This window comes from Camelus dromedarius, chromosome 16, assembly GCF_036321535.1.
Source record: "Camelus dromedarius isolate mCamDro1 chromosome 16, mCamDro1.pat, whole genome shotgun sequence".
Lineage (NCBI taxonomy): Eukaryota > Metazoa > Chordata > Mammalia > Artiodactyla > Camelidae > Camelus > Camelus dromedarius.
The window spans coordinates 41,106,433-41,123,140 of NC_087451.1; the positions used below are offsets into that span (position 1 = coordinate 41,106,433).

General features: G+C 44.8%; 1 long non-coding RNA gene across 2 annotated transcripts in view; it reads left to right on the forward strand.

Moving 5' to 3' along the window:
• LOC105090428 (uncharacterized) overlaps nucleotides 1–16,708 on the forward strand; it is a 24,888-nt gene continuing 8,180 nt past the window's right edge. For both annotated transcript variants that reach the window (XR_010384599.1, XR_010384598.1), the window contains exons 1-2: nucleotides 1–95; nucleotides 16,467–16,583. This is a non-coding gene — a long non-coding RNA (uncharacterized LOC105090428). The remainder of the gene's footprint in view (nucleotides 96–16,466; nucleotides 16,584–16,708) is intronic.

The following is a 16,708-nucleotide window of genomic DNA, read 5'->3' on the forward strand; positions in this document are numbered from 1 at the left end:
CGGGCCTTTTCTGGACCCTCCGCCGCAGAGGGGAAGTGGGAAACCGCCGCTGCTTTCCCGCCGCTTAGCTTCAGCCCGCGACGGTCAGCCTGCAGGTAGGCGAGGCGAGACTGGGACTGGAGCGGGGTCCAGGGTGCATCCTCCGCAGACATCCTGGTGCCAGGGTCCGCGCTGGGCACTTGGTATGCTTAGAAAAGCCAGGATCCTGTGGCCCCTCTCCTGACCCAGGTCATCTCCTCGGAGACAACCGCGCGGCTTTCTCTTTCACCTGAATTCCTTGGGCACTTTCCCTCTGTGCCTTGAATTTCGTTCATTCACACGTTCATTCATTGAGTTCACAAAACTGTGGAGTACCTACTCTGTGGCAGACTCCCGTTTGGTCCTTTATTACTCACTATTTATTTTCTCGGGTTGGTCTGGTTTTCCAGTAGACTCTAAGCCTCTTGAGGATAAGACCACATCTCAAGCTTGTGTGAGCATTTGATGTCCATAAAGGGCCTCTCTCTACAGATCCTTGCTAGAGAGTATCTAATGAACGTTTCAAGACACAGTCAATAAAATACTGCCTCCAAACTCAAACTCGCAGGCTTTGAAGCTTTAATCGTATTCTCCTCAAAGGCTTCCTGCCTCCCCCTCAATCCTACCTCTGGGTGTCTGGGGTTTCCCCAAACTAGAAACCCCAGGAGGCTCAGAAGGGCAAAATGCTAGGACTGTGAGCAGGAGGCCACCAGTGGCAGGGACTGGTGCAGGCTACCAATGCAATGGGCAGCTCTACTGCTAATTTTAAAAAATCAAGGCCTGAGGCATCAGGCAGGATTGGGAGGACTCTCCAGCTCTTGGGCTCCCCTAAACGCTTTCTGGCTACCCCTGGGCTTCCCTTAGCCCTGGCCTGAGATACACAGGGTGCCTGAAAACTGACCCTGACTCAGCTCTCCAGCCTCATCTCCCAACATAACCCAAGAAGCTAGTTAGCATTCCCAAACTCTCCATACCTTTCTGTCTGACTAGTCTTACTTCCTTTTCCTACCTGGAAAATTCCACTAATGTTTCAAAACATCTCAGATGTCTTCTCTTCCATGTAATCTTGTCGTCCTCAGAGCTCCCAAACACTAGGATACTCCAAAAGACTAGCGCACCTCAGCAGAAGTGTCACTAGCAATTTGCAAGGGCTGGGGGTGGGGAGCCAACCCACAAAGAGTAGCTGGGCTTCCTGACCTGAGCTCCACAGACCTCTCCTAGCTGCTGGAGGGCCTCTAGGTCAGAAGCCATTTCAACAGTGTTGCCATTGCCTTGGTGCAAAATCCAGATCACTCAGCCTGGTTACATCTCTGTCTAACTATTTATTTGCTTAAATCCCATATATATAACCAGTCTCCCATTCACCTAGGTGTCATCTCAGCCTAGCTCTGCAGGCACCAACCACTTGGGGTGGGCACTGACCCAGCAAATATACCATCTAAGTTTCCAGCCCTGTTAGCCTGAAGAACTTTCTTTAGCAAATCTGTAATGAAGGTCCACTGGCAACAAATATGCTCAACTTTTATTTGTTTCATCCTCATTTTTAATGATATTTCTTATGTATAAATTTCTAGGATAGCAGGGTTTTTTTTCTTTCAGTACTTTAAAGCCATTGTTGGAGGAGGGTATAGCTCAGTGGTAGAGTGCATGCCTAGCATGCATGAGGTCCTGGGTTCAATCCCCTACATCTCCATTAAAATAAATAAATAAATTACCCCTCCCCAAAAAAGATGTTATCCCACTGCTTTCTGGTCTTCACTGTTTCTGATGAGAAGTCAGCCATCATTTACATTCTTGTTCCCCTATCTTTTCACTCTGGCTTTTTTTTTCTATTTAGTCATTTGCACTCACAGAAAAGTTTCAAAATGCTTGAGAGAGTTCCCATTTTATTCTTTTGTTTTTACAGTTTCATGCATGTAAGTAAAAACATACATGCACATATAATAAAAGTATAAAACCATGCATGGGATTGATACACATCAACTCGAGGCTGATAGTACCTCTGGGAAGTAGATGGGGGAAAACAAGTAAGATGAAGCTTTAGCTATTGTATATGTAAATATTTTCAATTTTCACTTCTTAAAACACATGACTCACGAGTCTAGCCACCTCTGGGTTGCTCAGTTGGCGGCCCCAGATGGAGATCTCTCTCCCCAGCGTGTAACAATCATCCTGAATGGTCATGAGCAAAGGTTCCAAGGAAATTGGTAGGATGCTTGGCAGGGAGTCATCAGGTCTTATGAGTACAAACTTCCTGAGAATCCGTTCATTGTTGATACTGATTTTCAAGCCTCTTGATGGCTGGACACATGGACGTCTGAGTCTGGGCATAATGCTTCTCATATGTTTTAAGAACTTTTGAAGAGTTGGAACGATGGGCAGGGGTGCTCCTTTAGTTTTTCATTTTCCTTCCTTTTCTCTTGGCATTGTTTCATAGTGTTAGATTCCACTTGGATTCTGAAAACAGTAACTTACCATTAAAAGTGGCTCTCCTTGTTGAATCCAGGCCTGGTGGAGCATTCCAGTGAAGCCGGAAGGAGACAGGGGTTGGGCCCCCTGTCTCCACATCCCTCCCGGGGTGAGCTTCCCACATCAGGTGTGGGCCATGGAGACTGCTGCCCCCTTTATTCTTAATTCAGTTTCCCCTAATGTTAACATTTTGTATCACTGTATCATAATTCTTGAACACAGAAAATTAACATTGATATGATACTATTAACTAATCTAGATACAATATTTGAATTTTGCCAATATTCCACTAATGTCCTTTTTCTGGTCCAGGATCCCATGTTCTATTGTCATCATGTCCTCTCATCTATGTCTTCAATCCTCTTATCTGTGTCTTCAGTCTATGACATTTCCTCAGTCTTTCTTTTTCTTTCATCACCTTGACACTTTTGTGGCAATTATTAGGCCAGTTTTTGTGTAATGTGTCCCTCAGTTTGGGTTTGTCTCATGTTTGCTCATGATTGTATTGAGGAATTCTAATTTTAGTATATGTGCTACAAAAGCCAACACTATTGATGCATTCTAGACAAAAGTTTTGTGCCCTGTCATCACATCATATTGAGGGTACCTGATGACAATTATCTTATCACTTACAATGTTAACTTTGATCACATGATTAAGCGGTGTCTGCCAGGTTTCTTCACTATAAAATATTTTTCTCTTTGTAATTAATAAATATTTTATGGGAAGATACTTCAAGTCTATGCTAATATCCTGTTTGTTTTCATACTTTACCCACTAATTTTAGCATCCATCAATGGTTCTTGATTGCAATTAGTTAGTGTGATGTTTGGTTAATAGTGACTTTCTATTTCCTTTTTTCCTTCTACACCTATTAATTGGTATTCCACAGTAAGGAAGACCTGCCCCTTGTCTCTCATTTTAAAGATGCAATTATTTATTTACATCAGTATGAATTCTTGGATATTAATTTTATTCTATGAGTTATAATCCAATACTATCATTGTTTATTTTGTTGCTCAAATTGTCTCAAAGTTGTCTCTAGCGGCTTTTCTTTTTTTTTTTTTTTTTTTGTCTCTAACTGCTTTTAAGTTTGGTTTTTTAGCTGCACGACCATAAATTGAATAGGTGTTGTTTTCCTCATATTTTTGCTGCTTGGCGTTGGTGAGACTCTTGGATATATAAGTGGTTTATTTTTCACCAAACATAGAAACTCCTTAGCCATTATTTCTTCCAATATTTTTTCTGCCCATTCTCACTCTCCTTAACCTTCTGAAACTCCAATTACATACATTTTAGATATTATCTAAAATAAATTATCCCACAGGCCACTGAGGCTCCAGGGTTTTTTTTTAATTTTTTTTTTTTTCAGTTAAATAGTCTAGTGATCTCTTTAAGTTTCCCAGTTCTTTCTTTTGCAGTCTCCAGTATGCTGCTAAGCCTAGCCAGGACATTTTCCAGACATTGGGTTTTAAGTTCTAAAATTTTCCTTTGCTTCCCTTTCATGGGTTCAGTTTCTCTGCAGAGGTTTCCCATATCTTCAGTCATATGTCTGTGTTTTCCTTTAAATCCTTAAAGATGTCTACAACCACTATTTTAAAATTCTAGTCTGCTAATCCTGATTCATCTCAGGAACTGTTTCTCTTAATTGCTTTTTTAAAAATGGTGGGTCTCAATTTCCTGCTTATTCACATGTGTAGCAATTTTAGATTATATACTAAACATTGTAAATGATTCATTTCGGAGTTTATGTTGCCTTCCCTTGAAGAGTATTGAGTTTTGTTCTATTAGGCAATTAAATTACTGGCAGGTTATCTTGACAGGTTTTATTCTTTTTCAGGGCTGGTCATTTTTAAGTTTATCCTTAGTCCTAGGGTGTTTTTTTGTTTTGTTTTGTTTTTTGTTTTTTAGTGTAGAACATGGTCCTTACTCCTAAGGTGTGGACTTTCTGTATCACCCAAGTATGCAAGTTGCTTAATGAGATCTTTTCATTCTGACTGGGCTAAAACTGCAACATCTCTAGTGCAATCTCTAGTGTTCCGTTCAGCTCTTAGCTGCTCTCTGCTAAGCCTGATAAAGCCCCATCGAGTACGCATGCAGCTCATCCCTTATCCAAAGACCACGGGGCTCACCCATGCAGACTTCTAGGGGCACCTCTCTGTTCAGTTCCTTCCTCTCTAAAAGCCTTTCCCACAAATTACAACTTCCTCAACAGCACTGAACTGTAATCTGTGCCCTTCAGCTCAGTGAGACCATCGTGCCCTTCTTAGACTTCACCTTCTTGCACTACAATCCAGAAAGTTCCCCAGGCAGAAAGCTCGTAAGATATAGGACTCATCTCCTGTGTTTCCCTTCCTTCAAGGATTATAATTCTGCTTTGCCAAGTTCAGTGTCTAAAGCAGTTTCTCAAATATTTTATCTCAGTATATTGTTGTTTACTGTGGGAGAGCAAGTCCCATACCAGTCACTTTGTCACAGTCAGAAACAGAAGTTCTGTGATTACTGATTTATCCAACTCCACCCCTTGAACCATCACTTCTCTGTGGTGGACAGGAGATCCCTGAGTGCAGGGGCAGTAGCTTATTATCTTTATATTCCCCAGTAGGCCCTTGGTAAATAAAAGAATTTCTTCCTATTGTTACCTTCTAAGCAGCCCTTGATGGTTAATTTTAATAAATATAAATCAAGCAAAGATGTTGCAGGATCTGAGTATCTATTCTACGATTTGCCCAAGTAGCATACTCCCCACCTGACAGGACCCAGGAGGGGTATCCAGTGCATGACAGACAGAAGAGCTTCCCGAAGATCCATTTAAGATGCAGGAGTCACATTATCTGGTGGGGAGGGTATAGCTCAAGTGGCAGAGTGTGGGCTTAGCATGCACAAGGTCCTGGGTTCAATCTCCAGTACCTCTTTTAAAAATTAGTAAGTAAAATAAATTACCTCCCCGCCAAAAAAGAGTAAAATAGAGTCACATTATCTGGCTCCTTGATTGACATTTGCCAGGCTGACACCAAAATAGGGATCCTTTCCCTGTGTTCTCATCAATAGTCTGCCCCTTTGGGGAAGCCCCACTCTTACCCAGTTCCTCACTGTCACCACTGTAAGTTGAAGGAATCACATTCATGGCTATTTCCTGGACCTCTTGCCTTCAAGGTCATGCTTAGCTCCCCTTTGTACTATGAGTCAGAAGGCCCCTGGATTCAGGTCCCTGTCCCACCTCTTACTAGTTAGATGATCTTGAAAGAGTCTCCAAACCCTCTCTATGTTCATTTTCCTTATCTGTAAAACAAAAATAGCTATCTGTTCCCTGCCCTTTTCCCCACTCTCTAACCCACTCTGCTTCCTCCCAACACACACACACATTTATGAAGTTCTAGAAACCAGAGATGTGAAAGCTTTTGAAATCAGAAAAGCACAGAGGAATATGTTCTTATCATTGATATTATTTGTGAAGAGATTGTAGATCTATCAATGCAAATCTGTCCCTCTAGTTAAAGAGACTAAGTGGAGAGAAATTACATTGGCCCAGCATCTTCTCTTCCTACCCATTTGGCAGAGGCTCTTCTGTCCATTGAGAGGGAGATGGTCTAGCAGTTCCTTTGGCTTGAAGGAGATGGGCTTTTCAGAGTCCACACGGACTAAAGATGATATCATTTGGAATGTCTGGGCTCTGGGGAGATACCCGAGAAAACATCCCTAGAGTTTTATCAAGGTTATGGAGGGATGAGCTCAACCTTGGCATTTAACATTTATTTCTAATTAGGCACCTGCTGTGTGCCAGGTGCTTCTTAACGTACTGAGGATGCGATGGTGAAGAACACCAGCCCTGCACTCCCAGAGCTTGAGCCCATTTGGGCCTGAGACATTCAGGTTCTATCTTGGAATACATCTTCACGTGAGCCAGACCTTTCTCTGCCGAGAAGAAAAGTAAGAGTCTAAGGTCTTTCCATCCCAGCTCAGCAAAAAAGTACTGCCTGGCCAAGCCTGGATTCAAGCTCTGTGCCCACAGAAGGCATCACATAACTGCTCACGCCCCACCTCAGATCAGTCCAGACACCTTCCCCATCCAACCCCCAAGTCAGGGTGATGCATCATTCTGAAAAACAGAGCTGCTGCTTGGCTTCAGGTCTCAAATTCCTGTTCTGGTTTCTCTCTAAATTCCTAGTCACCCTCCTTAGGGCCCTGCTTCAGTGACTCCAAACTTGTAGCTGGGCTTCAGACACCTATTTTAGACTTCTCTGGTCCTCCTTATTCACCTTCCTGAGAGACAGAGTAAGGTAAGAATTGCCTGCACAATAGTCAGGTGGCCAGGATTTGAATCCTAGTCCCACCATTCGTCAGCTCAATGACCCCGGGCAAGTTGCTTAATTGCACTAAGCCTCAGTTTCCCCATCTGTAAGATGAGTTTCAATGGAAAGAATTAATGTAAGCCATTTAACACAGTGACCGGCATATAATAAGTATTCAACAAATGTGAGCTATTTTTTTTCTCCTTAGATCAACTCATCTATACTGGATTCCCAGTCTATCCCCATATTCTGCCTGCAAGTCAAGATACCTACTACTCAGTGTTGCTGCCTATCACTCGAGCCCCCTGGGCTAGTTGAGGCTAGCTGAATTGAGGCAGTAGGATGTTATAGGCTATGGGCAGGGTCAAACTGACCATTCTCTGATCTAGCTTGTAGGTTCTGTCCCAACCCATGGCTCATCCTTGGCATAATTAGTCCTGCTGGGACAAGTCCCAGATTGTCCCAAGCTCATGGACCCTGCTTCTTGCTAACACTTAAAGCATCCGGGCAGTTTTGAACCCAGGGACAGAGTTTCTTCACCCGAAGTCTTTGGAGGAGTTTCAAGGGATCTGAGACCGCCCCCCCTCCAATATGCAAAAGTTTCTGTGATGTATATTTTCTACAGAAATAGTGCTTCGTTTTCACTAGCTTCATAAATTTGTCTGTGATTCCACATGTTAAGAAGTATTGCTTCTGGGGACTCCTAGAGTCTAGAACCCCGTGAGGTTGGTAGGCCTTATTTTCTGGGCCACTGAGGACTCAGAGAGGCCCTCACTGTAGCCAGCATCAACAGTATCCACAGTTCCCTGCCACCACACCAGCTTCTCTGTAGAAACAGGGCCCAGTCAATGGGCCCCCCCAAATCTGCCTGAATCCATTCCCCAATCCCTCAGCTCAGTTCTACCCAACAAAGAGGGTTATCTGCACGGGTCTCCTCCAGCTGGAGAGTGGCCTCCCTTCCTCCCCAACCCCCACTTCCCCTCACAGTGACAAGTTACTCACCCAGGTCTTTTTCCCCAGAGTGTGATAGTCTTCTGAGAAAGAGAACTAGAATGTGAGAGCACCTTCTTAATAAATAAATAAGTAAATAAATAGCCTTCTTTTTATATACCACCATTTTTACAAATACTGATCAATCCTCATAATGACTCATTTTACAGAGGTAGAAACTGAGGCTTGCTGGGGCGAAGGGACAATTAGTAGTAGCAGTAGTAATATATTAGTTGCCATTTATTTTGTAATTTTTATGTGCAAAATACATGCTAAGAATTTTTTAATACTTTATTTAATCAGCACAAGACAGTCATGGGAACCCTGACTTTACAAGTGAAAACCGGAGGCTCCAAGAAATGGGGCTATTAGCCCAAGAGCACCTAGGTAGTAAGTGGCAAAGCAGGGGTTGAGAAGCAGGTCCGTCTGACTCTACGACCCACTGTCTCCCAAATGTTTCAGGTGGGCGCTGCTGTGCTCCTGGGAGAAATTCCTATTGGAATGAACGCTTTTCCATTTCCATTTCTGAGACAACATTGGGAAGTCCATAAAGAAGTTATCCCTGGGGCCCCTGCAGCCCGGGCCAAGTCCAGGAATCCTGCGCACCTGGCCCAAGAAGGCACACACAGCCTCTTCTCCAGGAAAAGCCTGTTCTTACCCTCCCACTCCCGACGGCTGCTCTATTTCCAGATCCTGACCACTTCCTGTCTTAACTATTACAAGAAGTTGCCAGCCATGCCCGGCTGACTCCTGCAATATGACAACTACACTGGAAAAAAACTGGGCATTAGACCAAGGTCTGGGCCAAACAGAGGGCCCCTGGGATTCAGCTTTTCCCTGCAAAGATGACCAAGAGCGGGGTGACTGTGAGCTGGGAGCATGACCAGCAGTATGCCTCACTTCCCCAAGGCTCTGGCTGTTTCCACCCCGATAAGGCCTGCAATCCCCAGCCTGGACTTGGAAGCCATGAGGTCTGAAGAAGGATGGAAGGGGAGGGCCCCCACCTCCTTCATTCCCAAAAGGACCCCTGGCAGGAGAGCACCTTGGCCTCTCGGGCTCTCCCTCCTCCCTCCCTTCTCTCCACCCCTTTTGCTCATCCTCCTCCCCTCGGGAGCTCAGACACCTGTGACTTCCCCAAGGTCCGCGCTCCTCATCCCTGGGTAGTTACTCCCAACTATCATTCATCTGTCTTCCTGACCCCTGTCTTTGGTCCTTTCCTAGGAACTCAACACTCCAGCCATCCCCTATAGATGCCCAGAGGATTTTGCATGTGGTAAAACCTTCAGATTGGGGCCATCCTAATTAATGAATGCCCTGTTTTCTAGAGCTTTCCTTTGCCCAGGTCACAAAATGAACCTCTCTTTCTTACTGCCTCAGAATGCTACTGGGCAATCCACTGAATAAGACTTAATCTTAGATGACAGAGTGGTGACAACTTCATGGCTAACATTTATCAAGGGCTTATTATATGCCAATCACTATACCAAATGCTTCATAGATAGTAGCTTGTAAAATCCTCCCAATACCCCTTAGTGAGATGGGTGTTGTTTTTACCCCATTTTACAGATGAGGGCACTGAGGTGCAGAGGGGGGAGTCATTTGCCCAAGGCCACTGACCGGTATCTGGAGTCCCCAGTTCCAAACCCCGACATTCTAGTATCAGAGCCCAAACCTTCAATAATCAAGGAGTCTGGTGACTAATAATGGGCATATCCAGGAGTCTGGTGACTAATAATGGGCACCTGGGACACATGGCATGTGACCATGGGTGCCCTTTGAGGTAGGGGGACTCTCAAAGTCTGTCAAAAACCGATTGTAGCATGGCAGAAGATGGAGAAGAAGCACATGAGAGAGTTGCCAAAGGTACGTGAAATTAGCTACATGGATTATAAGACGTAAGTCTCCGCCCTATTTAGCTGTGACAATTTTTAATCATATTTTTTAAATGGAGGTACTGGGGGTGGAATCCAGGACCTCATGCATGCTAAGCATGTGCTTTACCACTGAGCTATACCCACCCCCCTTTAATAGTATTTTTCATCAAGCTAGAAAACAAAAGCAAATAAAAAATATGAGTGATTCTATCACAAGACCACACCTAACAAGTCCAAATTCCCAGAAAGTAAGAAATGTGGCAACATGTTCACCTTAACTGCAAGTCATCTCACACCAGTGATGCATAGCCTCCCCTTGAATGTGCTCTTCCTGCTCCATCTTCGCCCCCCAAAAACCCTCAAGATTCATCTCAATCAGATGCCCCAGATGCCACACAGAAAGGACCAGAGGACTGAGGCCACCAGGAAATATACCCTCATTTCACCCTCCCAGCTGGAGCCCGAAGCAGCATTCCCCATTTCCTATGAGGTCAGTTTTTAGACTCTTATTCCCTGGGAAGGATCTCCCAGTCACCTTTTGTCTCTAGTCACTGCCTTATTTCAAATCACCTCGGTTTTTCTGCCTTGATTTTCTTACATACTGGCTTGATTTTTTTTTCCCTTTTGACCTGCTAGCAGGTTTGTACCAAGGGACCTGGGCACTTGGCTTTCTACTTCCTTATGCACTCCTACCACCAGGACATCTGGTGGCTGGAATGATACACGACAGCCAAGTAAAGGCAAGTTTTGAGGAGAGGGGAGAAAAAGAAATCAGATTCCTTAGAGCAGAAAGTGACTTCCAGAGCATCCTTGACCTCAAAGGGAAACTGAAGCCCGGAATGAAAAAGTGGGTCAACAAGGTGATAGACCACAGGGCGTGAGGCCAAGGGGCTGAGAAAAGAAAGGGCGCCATAGCTGGTGCTTGAGAACCCAGGACGAGGGTCTGATTCCTGAAGCTTCTGCCCACTCGTGAGGGCCCTTGTGGGAGTTACTTAACCTCCATCAGCCTCAGTTTCCTCATCTGTAGAATGGGAGCTAATCGCACCTGCCCCTTGAAGAGTCTCTGGGAAGAGTACCTGCAGGCGGAGCATGTGGAAGAGCAATCATGCAGTACAAGGAGTTGCTATTATGATGAGCATTATTTCTCTCTCCATCTCTTTCCCAGGTGTTTCTATTATTTGGGAGTTTCCCAAAGAATAATAGTTCTTTTATTTTCCTTCCTTTGCTAGAGCTGTGCCCTCTGCCTAGAATACCCTTGTCCCCTGCAGAGTTAATACTTGAGTCCATACAGTATTACAGATGCTGTTTTAAGAGCTTTACATGCAGTAGCTAATTTGATCCTTGTAATAACCAAGTGAGGTCAGTACTACTATTATCCCCATTTTATAGAATAGGAAATTGAGGCCTAGAGAGGTTGAAAAACTTGCCCAGGGTTACACAGCTTGTGAGTCCAGACCTGTCCTGACCCTGAGACTACACTCTTAACCACTGCTCTCTTCTGTGGGTATCAAAAATCACCTCCATCTTCTACGGTTTCATTGCCAGCTGCTCTTCCTCCAAAGAGCCTTGTATGATCTAACTGGAAATAACCCTGCTTTTCCCTTTAAAATTCCCCCAGTTCTTTGTTAGTACCTATCTTAGGGCCTCTGCCTTCGCTTGATATTTTGGTGTTTGTACGCCATACATGTCTTAGCTTCCCTCTCAGTCTTGAGTGCAAGGACCATGTCCTATTTGAATTTTATAAACCCCAAATGCCTGGGAAAATGCCAGCTGCCATTATAAGAAACCCTACACTGGCAAATATCACAAAGACTAAATTCTAAATCAAAACAAAAAATGGCAGTACCAGCAATAAAATGCATTAAGTAAATGATCGTGAAACTGACTACACAGTTCTCTCCACATTCCAACTGGTAACCAAGCTCTTAAACGCTAGGTCTTTGACCTCTGGCTTCTCCTTAACATGGAGGGCACACACAGAAGGGCTGCCTTGAAAGTTGCCGTGTGGGTGGGATGGAGTGGGAGAAGCAGTAGCGCCAAGGTGGTCCTTCTTTGAATTTCCACTCTGCTAGATGTGCTGTTCCAAGTCCTCAAATGCCTGGACCAAAGTCTCACACTCCACAAAGAGAAACCAAGACACAGGCACCCTGAGCAACCTACCTTACACCGACCACAGCCCTTGGTGAGCAATGGACACATCGGTCCCTAATAACTGACATCGTATGAGATTTATGTAAATGCAAAATGATGAAGATGTTTTTAGAAAGTGAGCATGGGTATGACCAAACGTTTGTGAGATGGGAATCATCTCCTTTGGGCAATGGACTCTGATCTGAGAAAAGAAAACTGGTAGGAGAGCGGCCGAGTGAGTGCTGACCACCAAGAAGATCCGCAGCCACAGGGCGCCCACCCGTCTGAGGGAGGAAGTCCAGTGGAGGAATCGGAGCCTGATAAAGGAGAGAGGAGCAGAAGTGACCACGGGGACACCATGAGCCTGTGGGCCCCTGGCTCCGGCTGGGGGACGTCCGCCCACGCAGATTCAGCAGTGTCTGGAGCAAGACTCCGGGGGCCTTGGGAGGAACGCTTATTCAGCTAAAAGCAGGGCCACGGAGGAAGGAAAAGGAAAAGATGAAACTGCCTCTTGAAACCTTAGTGTGACCCAAGGAAAGGCTGGGAGGGAAGGGAAGTGAAGGGGGTCCTGGGAGAAGGAGATGAGCTCTCTTAGAGCTTGTGGTAGCCCGGAGGAAGGCTGGCCACACCAGATACAACGTCCAAACATTAAGAGGAAAGATAAACAGAATCCCACAGAGGCTATCGAACTACAGTTCTTAACCTTTTTTGAGTCTCTGACCCCTTTGAAAATATGAGAAAAAGTACAAATTCCCTTCTTGGAAAAAGAGCATAAATGTGCTCAGAAGGGTCTTTTATGGTTAAGAATCTCTGTTCCTTAACATAGTGTTGTAAGTCAATTATACTTGAGTTAAATGCATATATTTAGACGGGGAGGCTATCCATCAAAATGCTAATAGTGGTTTCTTAGGCGGGGTGGGATTATGGGTGATTATTATTTCTTACTTTATGCTTTCATGTATTTCTGGTTGTCTGCAACGAGCAGGTATTGCTTGTAAAGTTAGAAAGAAAACAATGTCACTTAAAGTGAAAAAATATATCACATTAACAGCTCAAAAAAAAATCTCTGTACCTATCACTTGAGGAATGGATGGTCCTCAAAAGTGAACTGCAAACAACTAAATAAGGAAATATGTGAGGAAGGGGCTCTGAGGAGGCTGGTGGAGCTGAGGAAGGAGAAGTCTCTAGATTTCTTATCCACAGTCGATGGAAGGAGGGGCAGCCAAGGGACTGTGCACATAAAGTTGTGACATGGGGCTGTGAGAACAAGGCCAAGGTGTAAGTCCCAAGTGAGGTGAAATCTTTTTAATGTTAAAACTGACAAAAATCTGCTGCAGTTAGGTTCAGAGCAAGACGTACAGAAAGGGCACAGTCCTCGGTGCTGGAAGTGTGACATTAGCAGAACCCTCCAACCTCTATACGACCTCAGTTCTGTCTTTTCTGTCAAAAAGATTAATTTCCAGACTCTAAAGTGTGAAAGTATGTTGCTAAGCAGGAACTGAGCCCTGAGATAGAATAAGATAAACAGCAACTGGCCACAGTAAATGGGTTCAAGAATCTCGGTCTGGAACACGCACCTGCTGGGAGGTGCTTAGCTGAGGAAAGAGGAAATGCCAACTTGTACCATGAGGAATGGTCTTCCATCTATTCTGAGTCACTTTGGAAGACAAATCCAGGACCAGTGGATGGAAATTTCAGGGATATAAATGTCAGATTCCTACCAGGAAGAATATCAATTAGAGCTTTTGCAAATGGAGTGGGCTATCTTGGGAGGTAGTGAGTCTCCTGTCATAGTGGGTATTCGAGTGGACGTTGGACAATCATTTTATAGGGATTTTATGGAAGAGGTTGAACTAGAGGTCTCTTCCATCCCTGAAAGCCTGTGATTCTGTGGCTCTACAAGATTAGGGGAGAAAAAGAATGAGTACTTCCCCAGTTTACATTTAGATTTTTTAACGTCGTTTCTCTACCTCTGAATTGGTACATTTCACTCTGGAGTGTGATCCCTGCTCCCCCTTCCACCCTCTGTCTTTCTTCCCTTCTCCTTGCCTCTTGCCTCATTTTCCAGTTCTTTTTCTCACTGTTATTTTTCTTTACTTCTTTTTATACAAATCCTAAAAGGCAGGGACTGTGGTTATAGTCGGCAAAGAAGAAGACACCCTGTGCCTCCTGTCAGGAATCCCTCTTCTGGGTTCTTGTCTATTTGTATCCCATCCAAGTTTGCCACACTTCTTCCATGAAGTCCTCCCTGGCTGTTCTCTGAGTTCCAAGTGCTATGATCCCATACTTCACCCTCAATCCTTAAACATATACTACCTGGTATTTTCTTCTGTTATTTTTGTGTTTTTAAAAATTAACTTATTTATTTTGGGGGGTAATTAGGTTTACGTATTTATTTTTAGAAGAGGTACTGGGGATTGAACCGAGGACCTTGTATATGCTAAGCATGCACTTTACCACCTGAGCTATATCTTCCCCCTCTTCTAGTTTGTCTTAGTTTAACGTTTTCACCTGTGGATCATTCCTACTTCAGTAGAGTGTAAACTGATAGAGTGAAAGACCATGAGTAACTTTGCTTTTTATGTCCCAAATCATCTACAACTATGCACTCCACAGTTACTTTGAATGAATACGTTCTACCACTTAAGATTCTAAACACATATAGACAATAAGGGTGAAAATAAAACAACTGGACTAGAGCTGAATCTAGCAAGAAGCTAGTTGAATTCTAAACGATCTGTATGAGAGAGCTGGAAAGAACATTACACATGACCTAATTGACTTCCTCATTTTGCAACCTCTGGAACAGAAGCTGTGTGTATGTGACTTAGGAGCAGAACTGGACTAGACACCAGGTTTCCACGGGTCCAGAACAGTGTCCTCTCTTTGACCCCTCACTGCAAAAACTTTGTGGGGGTGCTGAAGCAAGCTCACTGATCGTTGTGAGTCTTTGAAAGTGAATAAAACCTCCATTTTTCTGAAGGCATAGAGATGGACTAAATGACTTCTGAAGGTTCCTTCCAGCCCAGGCCAGGAATCAGTTTTCCTCTAGCTCTTACTCCTGGGCGTCCTGTTGGAAGCACGCTGCTGCAATTGTGCCATCTAGTGGTATAAGCCAGATATTGCACCAGAGATCTCTAACACACATTCCACCTTAAAAGCCCTAGTAACCAAAGAGAGCTTTTAGAAGTTGACAAACACCTGCTGGCGTTATGCAAAATGCTGCTCTCAGGTGATTGCACCCTGCTGAAGCCTCCAGGGTCTCCTCTAGTGCTGATACCATCAGTTACAACTTGGCAGTTGTGTTAAGGAGGCTAAATTGAGGCTGTTGCTAATTCACACAGAGACCTCGGGCAGAGGGGAAAACTGCGGAAAGGGAGAGCCTGGCTTGGGTCTTGAAGAGTGGGAATAATCTGAATGGCAGATAGAGGAGTGCATTTGGAGGGAGGAACAAGATGGATTAAGAAGTCGTGGGGGCAAAGAGGGAAGAGGAGAAGAAGGAGGCAGAGTGGCAGCCTAGGGGAAAGAGGTCTGCTATGGGACTGAAATGTGTCCCCCAAAATTCTGATGTTAATCCCTAGCCCCCAGTCTCCAGTTGGTGGCACCTGGAGGTGGGGCCTTTGGTAATCATGTTTTGGTGAAGTCATGAGGGTGGAGCCCTCATAATGGGATGAGTTTATCCCTCCATTTGTCTGTCTCTCACCCTCTTTCTCCCCTCCTCTCTCTCTAAGGATACAGCAGGAAGGTAGCCATCTGCAAGCCAGAAACAGTCCTCTCCAGAACCCAGTCATGCTGGAGCTCAGGCTTCCAGCCTCCAGAACTGTGAGAAATAAATGTCTGTCATTTAAGCCACCCAGTCTGTGATGTTCTGCAACTCAAGCAGACTGAGTCCTGGTTTGAAAGACTGGAAGTCAGTCCAGTGGAAGAAAATTTTGGAAAGAGGTCATCTTTTACCCATATCTCTCCCCTTATGGGGCAAGTGCTGAGCCTTACTGACAGGCCGGGCAGGAAGAGGCTGGGGGAGGGAAGAGGCGACTAAGAGGACAGGAGAACAAAGCCCAACACAGTGAGGCTCCTGGTAAGTTGTGCTGGTTCCAAGGAGGTTCACCAAGTAGGCGATGCTTCCAGAACTATTTCCTCAGCAGACATGGTGGCTAAGCCGGAGCTGCCCTCATGGACCATGAGCAGAGGTCACACACTGCAAGGTCACAAAATAAAAGGTCACCTGGGTCCTGGGGACTTTGTGGAGAGCAGCTGCCAACCTCTGGACTTGGGTGGGAGGGAAAGACACACTTTCATGTCTTTTAAGCCACAGTCTTTTGGTCTCCAAAACCAACAGCCAAATAAATATAATCATAACTGATACTGCACTCAGTAAATGTTGGTTCTTATCTGTCACACGATGATGACAACTAATTAATGCCTGTCTTCCCACTTGATTGTAAGCTCTAGGAAAGCAGGGGCCACTTCTGTCTGGTTCTGTGTATCCTCAAGGCCCAAGCCAGCGCCATACACACAGCAGGTGCTCAATAAGTGTCTGTGACTGAATCAGTAACCCCGCTTATGCACTTTCCCTCCTTGAGTCAGTACCAACCTTGGGGCAGTTTTTCCTTTAAGGTCTCACTTAAAGCCCATCTCCTAAGGAAAATCGTCCCTGTCATGCCTCACTGCCTTCTGCCTCCTCTTCCTGCAGGTCCCTTGGAACTCACGCCACATGTTACGTGGATGAAGGTGTCCTGCTGCGGTTGTGCTACTTGGTGACCGTTCTCTAGTTCGTTGCTCGATGCTCATGTCCTTGCTTAACTGGACGGTAAGCTACTTTGGCAGGGAAAACTCTTTCAGTTTTTAATCTTTGGGAGCCTTAACCCCAATTCCTCTTAAATGTATACAGTGGACAATAAATACTTTGTGGAGAAAGAAAGGGAAGGAGGGAGG